This window comes from Centropristis striata, chromosome 12 (assembly GCF_030273125.1).
Source record: "Centropristis striata isolate RG_2023a ecotype Rhode Island chromosome 12, C.striata_1.0, whole genome shotgun sequence".
In the NCBI taxonomy this organism is placed as follows: domain Eukaryota; kingdom Metazoa; phylum Chordata; class Actinopteri; order Perciformes; family Serranidae; genus Centropristis; species Centropristis striata.
The window spans coordinates 33039832-33055800 of record NC_081528.1 but is presented as its reverse complement, the minus strand read 5'-3'; positions in this window follow the sequence as shown (position 1 = coordinate 33055800).

Below are 15969 nucleotides of genomic sequence, written 5' to 3'. Positions count from 1 at the left end.
CCATAGTCCAGGGGTTCTCAGCCTTTTTGAGTCGCGACCCCCAATTTAACATGCATGTTGTCGGCGACCCCCCCTCACTGAACACAATCTCACAGTTCAGATCAGACAAACTCAGTTGATACAATGAATTTTGGACAAATAATGAAGCAGACAACAACTAAAACATCTCTCTGTCTGTGCATTTATATATTTTTTTGTAACAGTCAGCTTCAAGCCAGAGACTCCTTAATAACTTGCTAATTTGGGATTTGTCAGAAAAGACACAAAATTACCCAAAAAAGAATCAAATTGACCTAAAAATTACATAAAATTAAGCAAAAAAGGACTCAAATTGACCACAAAATGACAAAATAAGAAACAAAATGACCAAAAAAGACACAAAATGACCAAAAAAAGACACAAAATGACCAGAAAAAAACACAAAATGGGTAAAAAAAAGACACAAAATGACCAGAAAAGACACAAAATGACCAGAAAAAATACACAAAATGGGCAAAAAAACATTAAATGACCAAAAAGACAAAAACACATTAACATATGAACACTTTAACACAGTGGAGACAGAGCTGACTTCCAAGTTCTGGAAAAGTCCCATGTTGCATTGCGACACTCCCGCATGTATTCTGATGCATTTTATCGGCCAAGAGACCAAAAATAGGTGGAAAAAACTACAAATACTACAAAATGACGTATCTGCTTTCCCGGCTTTAATGGGTTAAATGTACATACTTTATTACGAGCATTTTATCTTGCGGTATTTTAAGTTAAGTAAATGGTCTGAATTCTTGCTACACTTCTTGTTATTGGCAACACAAAAAAATAATGTTTGTTACTGTATTTAGTGTAATCTTTTATTAGATTTACTCTACTTAAAATAAAAGTAAAGTGCCAGATAAATAAACTCCTGAAGCTGACATATATTGAGATGAATGTGGTCATCCTGTGAACTTAAAAAGCAAACACTCCCTGTGTCTTGGACATCCAGACTGATCTTGAATGGAGGACGAGCCTCATTTTAGCAACACTATCAGATTACATGATTTGCTCAGCTGGGTGTAGTCTAATCTCCTTTCAGTGAATCAGAAAGTCTTCGACGTAACCTCAGACCCAGAGAAATCACATTCTAATACTGTTTTGACCACTCTGTCCCCAAAAAGTCCCTCTCAGCAGGTAGCACACAGTAAATCCCTCAGTCTACAGCTGCTCCATTACAACTTTAACAAGGATTAGTGAATCAGAAGTAACAGGGATCACAGCCTTTTACACTCTGTCTGTCTGTCTGTCTGTCTGTCTGTGTGGCTTTAGATACGCCTCCAGGTCAAGTCTGGGTAAAATGTCAAACGAGTGTCATCTAGTCATCTAGTGTTTGAATCCATTAATATTTCTCAGTATTTAGAGAATAAAACTCCTCAAAACATGCTCTATTTATGCAATGTTTTAGCCTCTGGAACATTGTCCTGCAGATTGTGAGTTAATACTTTAAGTGTATAAATAAGTCCTCATGAAAACCTTTAACCCTTTATCAGGCGAAGAACTATATTTGGTGACTTCAGTGGAAAATGGGGTCGAGAAAAAAGTTGCAAATTTACTAGATTAAAGTGGCAAATCTACAAGAAAAAAAGTTGCAGATTTAGGAGATTTAAAGTGGTGAATCTGCGAGAAGAGTTGCTTTTTCCCCACTTCTTTCTCATAAATCTGTTACTTTTTTCCACGCAGATTTGCTACTTTAAATCTCTTAAATCTGCAACTTTTTTTCTTGTAGATCTGACGCTTAAGTAAATTTGTAACTTTTTTCTCAAAATATTTTTATTTTTTATTTTGGTTATCCGCTGAAGTTACCAAATACGGTTCTTCACCTGATAAAGGGTTAAAACTGCCAACCAAATCACAAAGTGTGACACATTTTTTTGAAAATTGCAGACACGATTGTTCCTGTGTGGCTTTATTTTGTGTCTGTGGAGATTTAAAGTGGCAAATCTGCTCGAAAAAAGTTGCAGATTTACGAGAAAAAAGTGGAAAAAGACAACTTTTTTCTCCCAGATTCACCACTTTAAATCTCATAAATCTGCGCATTTTTTTTTACATTTACATTTACATTTAGTGATTTAGCAGACGCTTTTATCCAAAGCGACTTACAGGAAGAATAAAAATTTCTTGTAGATTTGCCACTTTTATCTCGTAAACTTTTTTCTCAAAATATTATTTTTGTATGTTTTTTTACACATTCCAGCAGTATGTAATATCCTCCAATATTCTCTAGGGTTGAAATTTGGAATTTGCAAGAATTTCAGTGAGTGCCCTATTAAGGGTTAAATATTCAACAGTACTTGAGTAAATGTATTTAGTTACAATCCACCTCCATTAAAGTGGTTTAATAGTCAGAGTGTAGATCCACATTCAGGTCTACTGATCACTGGAGGTTTCAGCCCTTCACATTAAAAGCCTTCTGCCAGGCTGCTTGTTATGTAATTTCAGCTGTTAGACTGAACTACGTCACAAATCCAGCAGGTCATGACTTCAGTGATTTCACTCATGAGTAGAGACGCAGCCAGATGATTTATCTGTGTAGTTTAAAGGCAGTGTGTGTCAGACAGAAACATGAGTGTTTTAAACAGAGAGTATGTGCTGAATGCATCATAGATTTATTGGTAAACCAGCTTTTTAATAGCTGCTTAATATTTGTATTCATGATGTTAAGCATCATATTGGTCGGAAAATTTCATTAAAGCTCTGTCTTTAGAGTGGTTTTAGAGAGAAGGTTTTCACATCAGGCATGAATATTCTGTATGTCCTGTAATTTTTGTAATAATTTCCTCCTTTAAAGGACATTTCTTAACAGATGTCTGCAGTATGATTTGCTAAGCCTTTGTTGTTGAATTTTTACTCAACAGTGTCTTTTTTTTTTATCTCTGTCTGATTGATAGAGTAAGATCAGTAATATTAGGATGAAACAATATCTTTGTAATCTTTGTAAAAAAAAATAAAAACAAAAGCTGTTTGGTGTTCAGTTCTGCTCTGTGTTCAGTTGAAGAGCAGTTTTAGCTCCATCTTGTGGTATTAAACTGTCTAATTCATCAATCACAATCTGAATGCCAATCAGATTTTCACATTTTAGCAATTTGCCTTGGTGCTGTAATGCAGAAGAATAACCTTGGCAAATGAAAAAAAAAAACATATTTTTAAAAAACACTGAAAAGGTTAAAAATTCTAAACAGAAAGTAGAAAAAAATACAATAATATATATATATATAGTATAGTAATAATACATTTTTGTAAAATTAAGCTGCAGGAGCACTATTTGAAGATGGCATGTGCAAATGTTTACAGTACAAAGTAAAATGAATATGTGAAATAATAATAACCCAAATTAATTCAGATCATATTTCCATATTTCCCTTAAAAGCTTTGCTCAGCTGGAAACTCACTTATATATTTCATCACCATATGTATTAGTGATGAAATTATCACCAGAGTTTGTATTAATTGGAAGGTAGAAAGCTGTTTTCTCATTAAAATTGATTTAATGTATATACTGTAATACACTTCCACCCAGGATGAGTCATTTTGGGGAAATGCACTTTCAAACTTTGCTTTTCAGGTTTAAATATTAGCAGACACCAGGGATCAGGGATCAAATTATCTTCATTACCGTTCAAGAAGTCGTTGAGACATGGAGGGTTTTTATTACAGGGTTTTTATATTGTTGTCTTGGTGCTTTTACTTCTTTCACTACTGGTAGTTGAAGAAGAGAAATGGTCTTCAGATCCTTTACTTAAGTAAAAGTCTAGATAGAAAATTAAAAAAATACTTTGCTACGTAAAGGTCCTAAATTCAAAGTATTACTTAGAATAAAGTAGAATTATTTTCAGTAAAATGTACTTAAAGTACCAAAAATATAAACAAATTAATGTTTTATTATTATATAATAAATTATTGTTTTTTTAGTAGCAATTATTGTCATGTGAAGCCAATTTCAGATATTTTGTTTACTACTGGGTATATTACTAATGCTGCATCATAATATATAAGCATATCATCCCCCCTGGCACTTTCGGCCCCTGGGTCGGGTCAGCGGTGCACATTTATAATTTCAGAGACAGTGGTATACAGTTAATGCAAATGAGTCAGGTGTTTATGATGTTGATCCCTCATACCTATAATTCACAAGACTATATACTTATTTTATGCAGAAAAGATGACTGGGGACCTACTGAGGTGTTCAGAGTGGTGAATGCACTTAATGTCTTCTAATGAATTCCATCAGACAATAGAGAGCAAGCAAAATTATGAGAGGAAGTTAGAATTGTCAAAGGGTCTATTGAGAACTTGCCAACTGGATTTTTGCATTGGGTTTTGGATCCTAGCAGAAAATAAGCTCTGTGGCAAACATGTTTCTGATCCTTAAGGGTTGTTCAGCATGATAATCGTCACAAATGAACACCACTTCTATGATGTTGGAAGCCTAAATGCAGCTGACAAGGTGATGCCAATGACTCATCACCTAATTTGCATATTTGACCATGTGCTGCGTGCATGTAATTGTAATTTATTCTTGTTTTCCTTTTTATGTAACAATTCCAACCCTCCTCTTTTATCCGGGCTTGGGACCGGCAAAAGTGACTCAAAAGAGACACCCTGGCAGAGTTACTAACTAACTAACTCACTCACTCACTCACTCACTCATTCACTCACTCACTCACTCACTCACTCACTAAACTAACTAACTAACTAACTAACTAACACTAAAACTAATAAGAAATCCACAACTATAACCGTGGTAAGCAGCTGATGTGCCAAAAAGCTGCAAAACAGGATCAGGCAACTGGTGGTCATAGCCTTACCAGACACACAGTTTTAACACTGCACCTATGGGTGTTTTTTTTTTTGCTGTGACACAAAATTCTGGAGGAAACTGGAGAAACCCAGAGAAAACCTTATGTAAACTTTACCCGTAGTGCAATAGCAGTGTTAAACACTGTGCCGTCTTGGTTTTTTTTATGCTGTGAATCGAAAACTGGGAAGAAACCGGAGCACCCGGAGTAAACCCTACGTCTTGACGTTTCTCACAGCGGACATTTTGACACAAATGCAACCGTTTCGATTTAGATGTGGCTTACCAACACACCTACATGGAACAGCTGCTATTATATGTCAAAATGCCCACTGTGAGAAAGGTCTTTAATGGCACTCATCTTGAAGGAAATAATTTTTATCTGTATTAATGGTAAAATCACTACCTTCTACCTCATCTGACCTAAATCAGGTGAGATGGAAGTTGTGATGTTGAACTAATTAAATTGTTTCCATCAAGATCAATGCAGGATTCTTTAAGGAGTTAAAAGAAACAGGAACAGGGCAAAAGAGACAGTGATGATATCTTACCTGACTACCACTGCGCGGACACAGTTTTAACACTGCACCTATGGGTGTTTTTTTTTTGCTGTGATACAAAATTCTGGAGGAAACTGGAGCAACCCAGAGAAAACCTTATGTAAACTGTACCCGTAGTGCAATAGCAGTGTTAAACACTGTGCTGCCTTGGTTTTTTTATGCTGTGAATTGAAAACTGGGAAGAAACCGGAGCACCCGGAGTAAACCCTACGTCTTGACGTTTCTCTCATGCTTTAAGGTGTTAAAAGAAGCAGGAACAGGGGAAAAAAGGGACAGTGATGTTCATTTAGTCAATGCAGCTGCACGACCTGAAACACTGGAAGGGCTTGGCTAAATATTTTCCAGCTGCTGAAAAAAACCGAGCTACTTTGGACTTCGGGGCTGGACGATCGAAGGGATTCAGTCGGACTTTCAGACTGCTCAAAACAGCCTCATCAAAAGATGCAGCGTCCGACGCAGTTGCAGCCTCCAGTATTTCCTTTCGAGAGCCAAACTCCTTTTCAAGGTCTTCCATCAAAACCTTGTTGAAGCTTTTCATGCCCTCTGGCGTTGTCCTGATAGAACATCTTGGCATGTCCTCTTCCTCCTCGACCTTTTCTGACAGACGTTGGACCACAGTCTGGATTTCTGCCATCGTCACTGAGGTTCTGCTTTTCCAAGGGGCTTTCATGAGAATCCTCGTTAGGAGAGCAGTGATGAAGCTTGTCGATTCAGATGAGGTATTCGTTGACAAGAGTACCTCATCTGACTTTCCTGAGCAGTTTATCCGACTGGCACAAGATGCTGCAGGAGAGCGGACAGTAGATGGTGAAGACTTCTCTCTGCATGAAGTCAAAACCCGGCTATCAACGTGGCCTCTGACATGCGTAGAGCGGGCACTATTACTGCGGCTGGAAGCAGATTTCGGGCTGCAAGTTGATTGACGTTTTTCTCGTGGCTCCATTCTCTGATTTGCCGACCCAGAGCTTCTCTGTGAGGAAAGCTCTATGCTTTCTATCCGACTTGAACACAGGGGTGTTGTGGTCTGGCTGCAGATGGGTTCAGGGGACGCCTCTTCCTTACTCTTGTTTTCTTCTGGCGGTGGGGTCATCATTCTTGTCACCAAGTCATGGATGTCATTGACTGCACCAGATACATTGTCACTGTGACATGCTTCTTCTGTTCTCTTTACCAACCAGAGAAGCACCTGCTGCAAGAACTTTCCCACTGTGTCTTCTGTGATGGCGTAGAGAACTTCAGGAGAAAAGTAGAAACCACTAGCATCCACTCTTGTACTGAACACAGAGATGACAGAGTCAGAGAGACATCTTCCTGTCTGAACACTGGGAATCCGATATCTCCTGCCAGCCATCAGTTGCCCGTACATTCTATCAGTCAGTTCCTTTGAGAACTTCCTGACCTTGCTACTGGCAATTTCTACAGTTCTTCTGTCTCCTGCTGACGGATTCTCTCGCCGAATTAGGTTATTAAACAAGCAGTCAACATCACCTTTGATGGTCTCAAAATCTATTTCAGGAGACTGCTGCCTTGTCACAGTACGTAATTCCCTCTTGTTGCTGAGATGGCTGGCCTCAGATTTGCATCTGGGAGACTGTGGAACTCCTGGCAAAGACTCATCCCAAGTTTGGTCAATGTCATCTTGTGTAGATTGAGGCCGGGGGGAGCCTAGATACGATGGCAATCTAACAAGGGAGCATTGGTCTTCTTCTTTGTATGTGGCCCTGAGCTCTGTCTTCATTTTCTCAAATTGTTGTCGAGCGAACTTCAAAAAGCTAGAGTTTTTAACTTTTTGGCTGACAGTCTGAACTTCTGAAGACTGAAAAAAGTCTTTCACCTTGTTAATGATTAACCCCATGTTAAAATGAGGCTTCATTGAGGTACTTTTTTCACTGCCACAGGGAGAGGGTCCATCATCTGTGTAATGAAGGTCATTATTTATCGCCCTGACAATATCTGATGCTGCAAAATGAGCATCCAGAGAGGCACTGACATCTTCCTCTTCTTGTTCCATTTCTGGTGTCTTACCAGACCATCTGAGGAGGATGTCTGTCACAGCTTGAGTCGCAGAGGGAACAGAGATCCTAGATCTTACACTCTGAGTTGAATCACATCTCTCTGCCTCTGCAATTACAAGCATAGGTATTGGAGATTCAGAGCTTCTTTCTAGGTAATGCTCAGTCGCCTTTTCCCTACTAAACAGTCCCAGGCACTGGCTGCTCACCTTTCCTAAAAGTCTTTTCAGATATTTGACAGCGTGAATCACCATGTCATGAAGAGACGATGTGTTAGATAAGGAGCCAGAGACAAAAATGGCAGGCTCTGATGGCCAAACAGAGGTGTTGCTGGCCACAGATAGAGCAGAGTTTACCTTCGCAGCAACTTCACTCTCGACCATCTCTGTGAGCTCTTCAGCACTCTCACATTGCTCTTTTGTCACCTGAAGAGCAGAGGCAAAGCTATCAGGAAGAGAGTCTCCTAGTTCAGGTTTGAAATTCTCCAAATACATAGGGATGTCATTTGGAGATGGACCCTCGGGAGTGTTGTCCTGAAACATTGGTAGAATTGTTTTCAGGATCACTGCAGAGACTGACTGTACAATTTCAGCCAGCATGTCACTCAGTGTAGCTTGTGTGTCTGAGTCCAAGGTCTCTGCAGCCAACAAACTCCACTGTGTTTGGGAGATTCTCTCGAAATATTTGTTCACGATAGGCAGAACAGACTCCCGTGTAACAATTATAGTGTTGGTCATCTTGGATTGGTCCATGGTGAAGAACAATTGCTTTCCCTATTGAGTTTCAAACTGTCCGAAATGTTAACTTGTGTCCTGTTTCTTCTAACTGCGTGTGTGCCTGTGAAATCCCAGTTGAAAGTGATTGAAATTAATTCGTTTCTCGATCCTAATCATAAATTAAATCCTGGAATGCTGTGACATAATGTGTGATGTCATTTGCAAACTGATCAAGGATCAAAGGGTCTACATGACATCACACATTACATCACAGCACGGATCAAAGCTTCTAAATGACATCACACATTACGTCACAGCATTCCACTGAGCGCTCCGGAACGCACATGCGCACACGCATCAAAATATCTTACATAAGCATCAAAGCATCTTATTTACACTAAATATAATTATATAATTATAATATGTATAATAAGTATCTATTATAAGCATCATACAATTATTATTGTTTTAATAATAATACATAGGCTATGTTGTAAAAACAAAATTATATTATTGAGGCAATAAAAGTCGTGCATGCACACACAGAGACACATTTTGCCACAATCTATCGCCCACAATGCGACCTGAAAGTTACATATTAAACATAAAAGCAAACCATTTCAGCTCACTGACACAGACATCGCTCGACAGGTGTCAGATCATCACTTTCTTCTGATGAATGAGCAAAATAGTCAAGTAATCATTCACAATCTATCATTAAACAGTCAAGTTTTTGCAGTATATAACAAACAGAATCAAAATATTTCCTCATATTATGACTGATTATTTACATATAACAAAATATACAAACTGTGAATCTACGTATTTTTTGCCAATGAGTGGAAGCCTGTTCAGTTTTCCGTTTTACTTTGCCAGATGAAATCCAATATTTTCTATGATTTGACGTTGACGGATGAGCCCAATTTATTGTGCTAGGCAGAGAACATGTTACTGTGTAGCAGGTATTGTCTGGATTGAAAATATGCTATTTTCAATTGGCACATTGAAAAGACATTTGCTGTTGTGTCACAAAGTCCACACAAATTAATAAAGTAAATTAATAACTTCACAGCAGAAGGGTTTTACTTGACAAATCAGTCATATCATCATACAAAGACGCACCTTCAATGAGTACAATTCACCACTTGTTTTTTTTAATGTCTATTTAAGAACATTTGAAGTCACTGTTGCTGTAATCCAAAAAGAAATAAAACACAGATTTGTTATGCAAAGGAAAATTTCTTGAGAATGTGTGTATAATGTAGTGGAAGTGTAAAGTCAAAATTGTACTTAAGTACAGTATTTAAGTAGATGTACTTAGTTACACAGTTACTTTCCACCACTAGACGTAGAAGTAGCACTACCACTGTAAACAACAACAACAACAACAACAACAACAACAACAACAACTCGGTAACAAAGTAAAAGTTTTGCATGTCAAAGGTTACTTGCTGCACATAAAAGTACATGTATTACTAGTGAAATTAAAGTATCAAGTGTAAACGAAATGTTCATTTTACACAATGATGTCATTAGATTTCTGTTAGTAATGCACTTTATTTTATAAGGTCATTATGTTTTATATGTTAAATCTATCCGTCAAACTGCAGTGAAGTAAAATAAAAAACTGTTATATAAAAATGTGAATGACCGTGGCGTAGTACATTAAATATTCAACAGTACTTGAGTAAATGTATTTAGTTACAATCCACCTCCATTAAAGTGGTTTAATAGTCAGAGTGTAGATCCACATTCAGGTCTACCGATCACTGGAGGTTTCAGCCCTTCACATTAAAAGCCTTCTGCCAGGCTGCTTGTCATGTAATTTCAGCTGTTAGACTGAACTACGTCACAAATCCAGCAGGTCATGACCTCAGTGATTTCACTCATGAGTAGAAACGCAGCCAGATGATTTATCTGTGTAGTTTAAAGGCAGTGTGTGTCAGACAGAAACATGAGTGTTTTAAACAGAGAGTATGTGCTGAATGCATCATAGATTTATTGGTAAACCAGCTTTTTAATACACTGCAAAAAAAGCCAAATTGTATTTTTTTTGGCCTAAAACAGTGATTTAATTTGGTAAAACTTGGAAATATAAATGACTGACATTTAGGGCAATAATGTAAGTTAGCACAACAAAGGAAGCCAGTTGTCTGCTCAAAAACAAGTTGGTGAGTTGTTGTTACTTATATCTTTAAGTTGGGGTTCAAAACAAGGAGCAATAGTTCTGCTAACTCTTATTTCTTTGTTATGAAATTTGGTCATTACCGAAAGCTAGCAGCTAGCTGATGCTAGCGGCCAACTGATGCTAGCGGCGCTGCTTGTTACAGCTACAAGCTATGGCTACAAGAGTAGCCATTAGCGTATCATTGCTAACTCAAAATTGTGGTCACAACATTAGCTGACATTCAAAGCGGCTTTACAACCGTGCTAGAGAAATTCAGTTGAGCAAACTCAAAAACAAAACTTAAAATATTTAGTTTAATTGTCCAACTTAAAATTTTATCGAAGTTTGTTGCCTTGAAATTTTGAGTTCACCCAACTTTTCTTTTTTGCAGTGTAGCTGCTTAATCTTTGTATTCATGATGTTAAGCATCATATTGGTCGGAAAATTTCATTAAAGCTCTGTCTTTAGAGTGAAGGTTTTCACATCAGGCATGAATATTCTGTATGTCCTGTAATTAATGTAATTTTTTTAATAATTTCCTCCTTTTAAAGGCCATTTCTTCACAGATGTCTGCAGTATGATTTGCTAAGCCTCTGTTGTTGAATTTTTACTCAACAGTGTCTTTTTTTTTTTTTATCTCTGTGTGTTCTGATTGATAGAGTAAGATCAGTAATATTAGGATGACACAATATCTTTGTAATCTTTGTAAAAAAAATAAAAAACAAAAGCTGTTTGGTGTTCAGTTCTGCTCTGTGTTCAGTTGAAGAGCAGTTTTAGCTCCATCTTGTGGTATTAAACTGTCTAATTCATCAATCACAATCTGAATGCCAATCAGATTTTCACATTTAAGCAATTTGCCTTGGTGCTGTAATGCAGAAGAATAACCATGGCAAATGAAAAAGACAAACATATATTTTTTAAAAACACTGAAAAGGTTAAGAATTAAACAGAAAATTAACAGAAAGTAGAAAGAAATACAATAAAATATGTAATATGTGTGTGTGTGTGTGTGTGTGTGTTTAATAAATATGTTTTATTTTATTTTTTTGATTTTTTAAAAATACAAATAATAATAACATTTTAAAAAACACAACTTTTTTTTATGTCATGACATACTTGTCACTAATATATCGTACCTGGACGTTGGTTTTGGCCGACATCGCAAATTCATCTATATATATATAGTATAGTAATATTAAAAGTAAAAGGTAGCTGCAGGAGCCCTATTTGAAGATGGAATGTGCAAATGTTTACAATACAAAGTAAAATTAATATGTGAAATAATAATAACCCAAATTAATTCAGATCATATTTCCATATTTCCCTTAAAAGCTTTGCTCAGCTGGAAACTCACTTATATATTTCATCACTATATGTATTAGTGATGAAATTATCACCAGAGTTTGTATAAATTGGAAGGTAGAAAGCTGTTTTCTCATTAAAATTGATTTAATGTATATACTGTAATACACTTAATTTTTTCAAGTTTCCCATCCACCCAGGATGAGTCGTTTTGGGGAAATGCACTTTCAAACTTTGCTTTTCAGGTTTGGGTTGGGCTCTAAAAACAACTTGATCAAATATTAGCAGACACCTTCAGGGATCAAATTATCTTTTTTACATTACCGTTCAAGAAGTCGTTGAGACATGGAGGGTTTTTATTACAGGGTTTTTATATTGTTGTGTTGGTGCTTTTACTTCTTTCACTACTGGTAGTTGAAGAAGAGAAATGGTCTTCAGATCCTTTACTTAAGTAAAAGTCTAGATAGAAAATTAAAAAAATACTTTGCTACGTAAAGGTCCTAAATTCAAAGTATTACTTAGAATAAAGTAGAATTATTTTCAGTAAAATGTACCTAAAGTACCAAAAATATAAACAAATATATGTTTTATTATTATATAATAAATTATTGTTTTTTTAGTAGCCTAGCAATTATTATCATGTGAAGCCAATTTCAGATATTTTGTTTACTACTGGGTATATTACTGATGCTGCATCATAATATATAAGCATATCATCCCCCCTGGCACTTTCGGCCCCTGGGTCGGGTCAGCGGTGCACATTTATAATTTCAGAGACAGTGGTATACAGTTAATGCAAATGAGTCAGGTGTTTATAATGTTGATCCCTCATACCTATAATTCACAAGACTATATACTTATCTTATGCAGAAAAGATGACTGGGGACCTACTGAGGTGTTCAGAGTGGTGAATGCACTTAATGTCTTCTAATTAATTCCATCAGACAATAGAGAGCAAACAAAATTATGAGAGGAAGTTAAAATTGTCAAAGGGTCCATTGAGAATTTGCCAACAGGATTTTTGCATTGGGTTTTGGATCCTAGCAGAAAATAAGCTCTGTGGCAAACATGTTTCTGATCCTTAAGGGTTGTTCAGCATGATAATCGTCACAAATGAACACCACTTCTATGATGTTGGAAGCCTAAATGCAGCTGACAAGGTGATGCCAATGACTCAACACCTAATTTGCATATTTGACCATGTGCTGCGTGCATGTAATTGTAATTGATTCTTGTTTTCCTTTTTATGTAACAATTCCAACCCTCCTCTTTTATCCGGGCTTGGGACCGGCAAAAGTGACTCAAAAGAGACACCCTGGCAGAGTTACTAACTAACTAACTCACTCACTCACTCACTCACTCACTCATTCACTCACTCACTCACTCACTCACTCTCTAAACTAACTAACTAACTAACTAACACTAAAACTAATAAGAAATCCACAACTATTACCTTGGTAAGCAGCTGATGTGCCAAAAAGCTGCAAAACAGGATCAGGCAACTGGTGGTCATAGCCTTACCAGACACACAGTTTTAACACTGCACCTATGGGTGTTTTTTTGTGTGTTTTTTTGCTGTGACACAAAATTCTGGAGGAAACTGGAGCAACCCAGAGAAAACCTCATGTAAACTTTACCCGTAGTGCAATGGCAGTGTTAAACACTGTGCCGCCTTGGTTTTTTTAATGCTGTGAATCGAAAACTGGGAAGAAACCGGAGCACCTGGAGTAAACCCTACGTCTTGACGTTTCTCACAGCGGACATTTTGACACAAATGCAACTGTTTCGATTTAGATGTGGCTTACCAACACACCTACATGGAACAGCTGCTATTATATGTCAAAATGCCCACTGTGAGAAAGGTCTTTAATGGCACTCATCTTGAAGGAAATTATTTTTATTGGTATTAACGGTAAAATCACTATCTTCTACCTCATCTGACCTAAATCAGGTGAGATGGAAGTTGTAATGTTGAACCTATTAAATTGTTTCCATCAAGGTGAATGCAGGATTCTTTAAGGAGTTAAAAGAAACAGGAACAGGGCAAAAGAGACAGTGATGATATCTTACCTGACTACCACTGCGCGGACACAGTTTTAACACTGCACCTATGGGTGTTTTTTTTTTGCTGTGACACAAAATTCTGGAGGAAACTGGAGCAACCCAGAGAAAACCTTATGTAAACTGTACCCGTAGTGCAATAGCAGTGTTAAACACTGTGCCGCCTTGGTTTTTTTAATGCTGTGAATTGAAAACTGGGAAGAAACCGGAGCACCCGGAGTAAACCCTACGCCTTGACGTTTCTCTCATGCTTTAAGGTGTTAAAAGAAGCAGGAACAGGGGAAAAAAAGCGACAGTGATGTTCATTTAGTCAATGCAGCTGCACGACCTGAAACACTGGAAGGGCTTGGCTAAATATTTTCCAGCTGCTGAAAAAAACCGAGCAACTTTGGACTTCGGGGCTGGACGATCGAAGGGATTCAGTCGGGCTTTCAGACTGCTCAAAACAGCCTCATCAAAAGATGCAGCGTCCGACGCAGTTGCAGCCTCCAGTATTTCCTTTCGAGAGCCAAACTCCTTTTCAAGGTCTTCCATCAAAACCTTGTTGAAGCTTTTCATGCCCTCTGGTGTTGTCCTGATAGAACATCTTGGCATGTCCTCTTCCTCCTCGACCTTTTCTGACAGACGTTGGACCACAGTCTGTATTTCTGCCATCGTCACTGAGGTTCTGCTTTTCCAAGGGGCTTTCATGAGAATCCTTGTTAGGAGAGCAGTGATGAAGCTTGTCGATTCAGATGAGGTATTCGTTGACAAGAGTACCTCATCTGACTTTCCTGAGCAGTTTATCCGACTGGCACAAGATGCTGCAGGAGAGCGGACAGTAGATGGTGAAGACTTCTCTCTGCATGAAGTCAAAACCCGGCTATCAACGTGGCCCCTGACATGCGTAGAGCGGGCACTATTACTGCGGCTGGAAGCAGATTTTGGGCTGCAAGTTGATTGACGTTTTTCTCGTGGCTCCATTCTCTGATTTGCCGACCCAGAGCTTCTCTGTGAGGAAAGCTCTATGCTTTCTATCCGACTTGAACACAGGGGTGTTGTGGTCTGGCTGCAGATGGGTTCAGGGGACGCCTCTTCCTTACTCTTGTTTTCTTCTGGCGGTGGGGTCATCATTCTTGTCACCAAGTCATGGATGTCATTGACTGCACCAGATACGTTGTCACTGTGACATGCTTCTTCTGTTCTCTTTACCAACCAGAGAAGCACCTGCTGCAAGAACTTTCCCACTGTGTCTTCTGTGATGGCGTAGAGAACTTCAGGAGAAAAGTAGAAACCACTAGCATCCACTCTTGTACTGAACACAGAGATGACAGAGTCAGAGAGACATCTTCCTGTCTGAACACTGGGAATCTGATATCTCCTGCCAGCCATCAGTTGCCCGTACATTCTATCAGTCAGTTCCTTTGAGAACTTCCTGACCTTGCTACTGGCAATTTCAACACTTTGTCTGTCTCCTGCCGACGGATTCTCTCGCCGAATTAGGTTATTAAACAAGCAGTCGACATCACCTTTGATGGTCTCAAAATCTATTTCAGGAGACTGCTGCCTTGTCACAGTACGTAATTCCCTCTTGTTGCTGAGATGGCTGGCCTCAGATTTGCATCTGGGAGACTGTGGAACTCCTGGCAAAGACTCATCCCAAGTTTGGTCAATGTCATCTTGTGTAGATTGAGGCCGGGGGGAACCTAGATACGATGGCAATCTAACAAGGGAGCATTGGTCTTCTTCTTTGTATGTGGCCCTGAGCTCTGTCTTCATTTTCTCAAATTGTTGTCGAGCGAACTTCAAAAAGCTAGAGTTTTTAACTTTTTGGCTGACAGTCTGAACTTCTGAAGACTGAAAAAAGTCTTTCACCTTGTTAATGATTAACCCCATGTTAAAATGAGGCTTCATTGAGGTGCTTTTTTCACTGCCGCAGGGAGAGGGTCCATCATCTGTGTAATGAAGGTCATTATTTATCGCCCTGACAATATCTGATGCTGCAAAATGAGCATCCAGAGAGGCACTGACATCTTCCTCTTCTTGTTCCATTTCTGGTGTCTTACCAGACCATCTGAGGAGGATGTCTGTCACAGCTTGAGTCGCAGAGGGAACAGAGATCCTAGATCTTACACTCTGAGTTGAATCACATCTCTCTGCCTCTGCTATTACAAGCATAGGTATGGGAGATTCAGAGCTTCTTTCTAGGTAATGCTCAGTCGACTTTTCCCTACTAAACAGTCCCAGGCACTGGCTGCTCACCTTTCCTAAAAGTCTTTTCAGATATTTGACAGCGTGAATCACCATGTCATGAAGAGACGCTGTGTTAGATAAGGAGCCA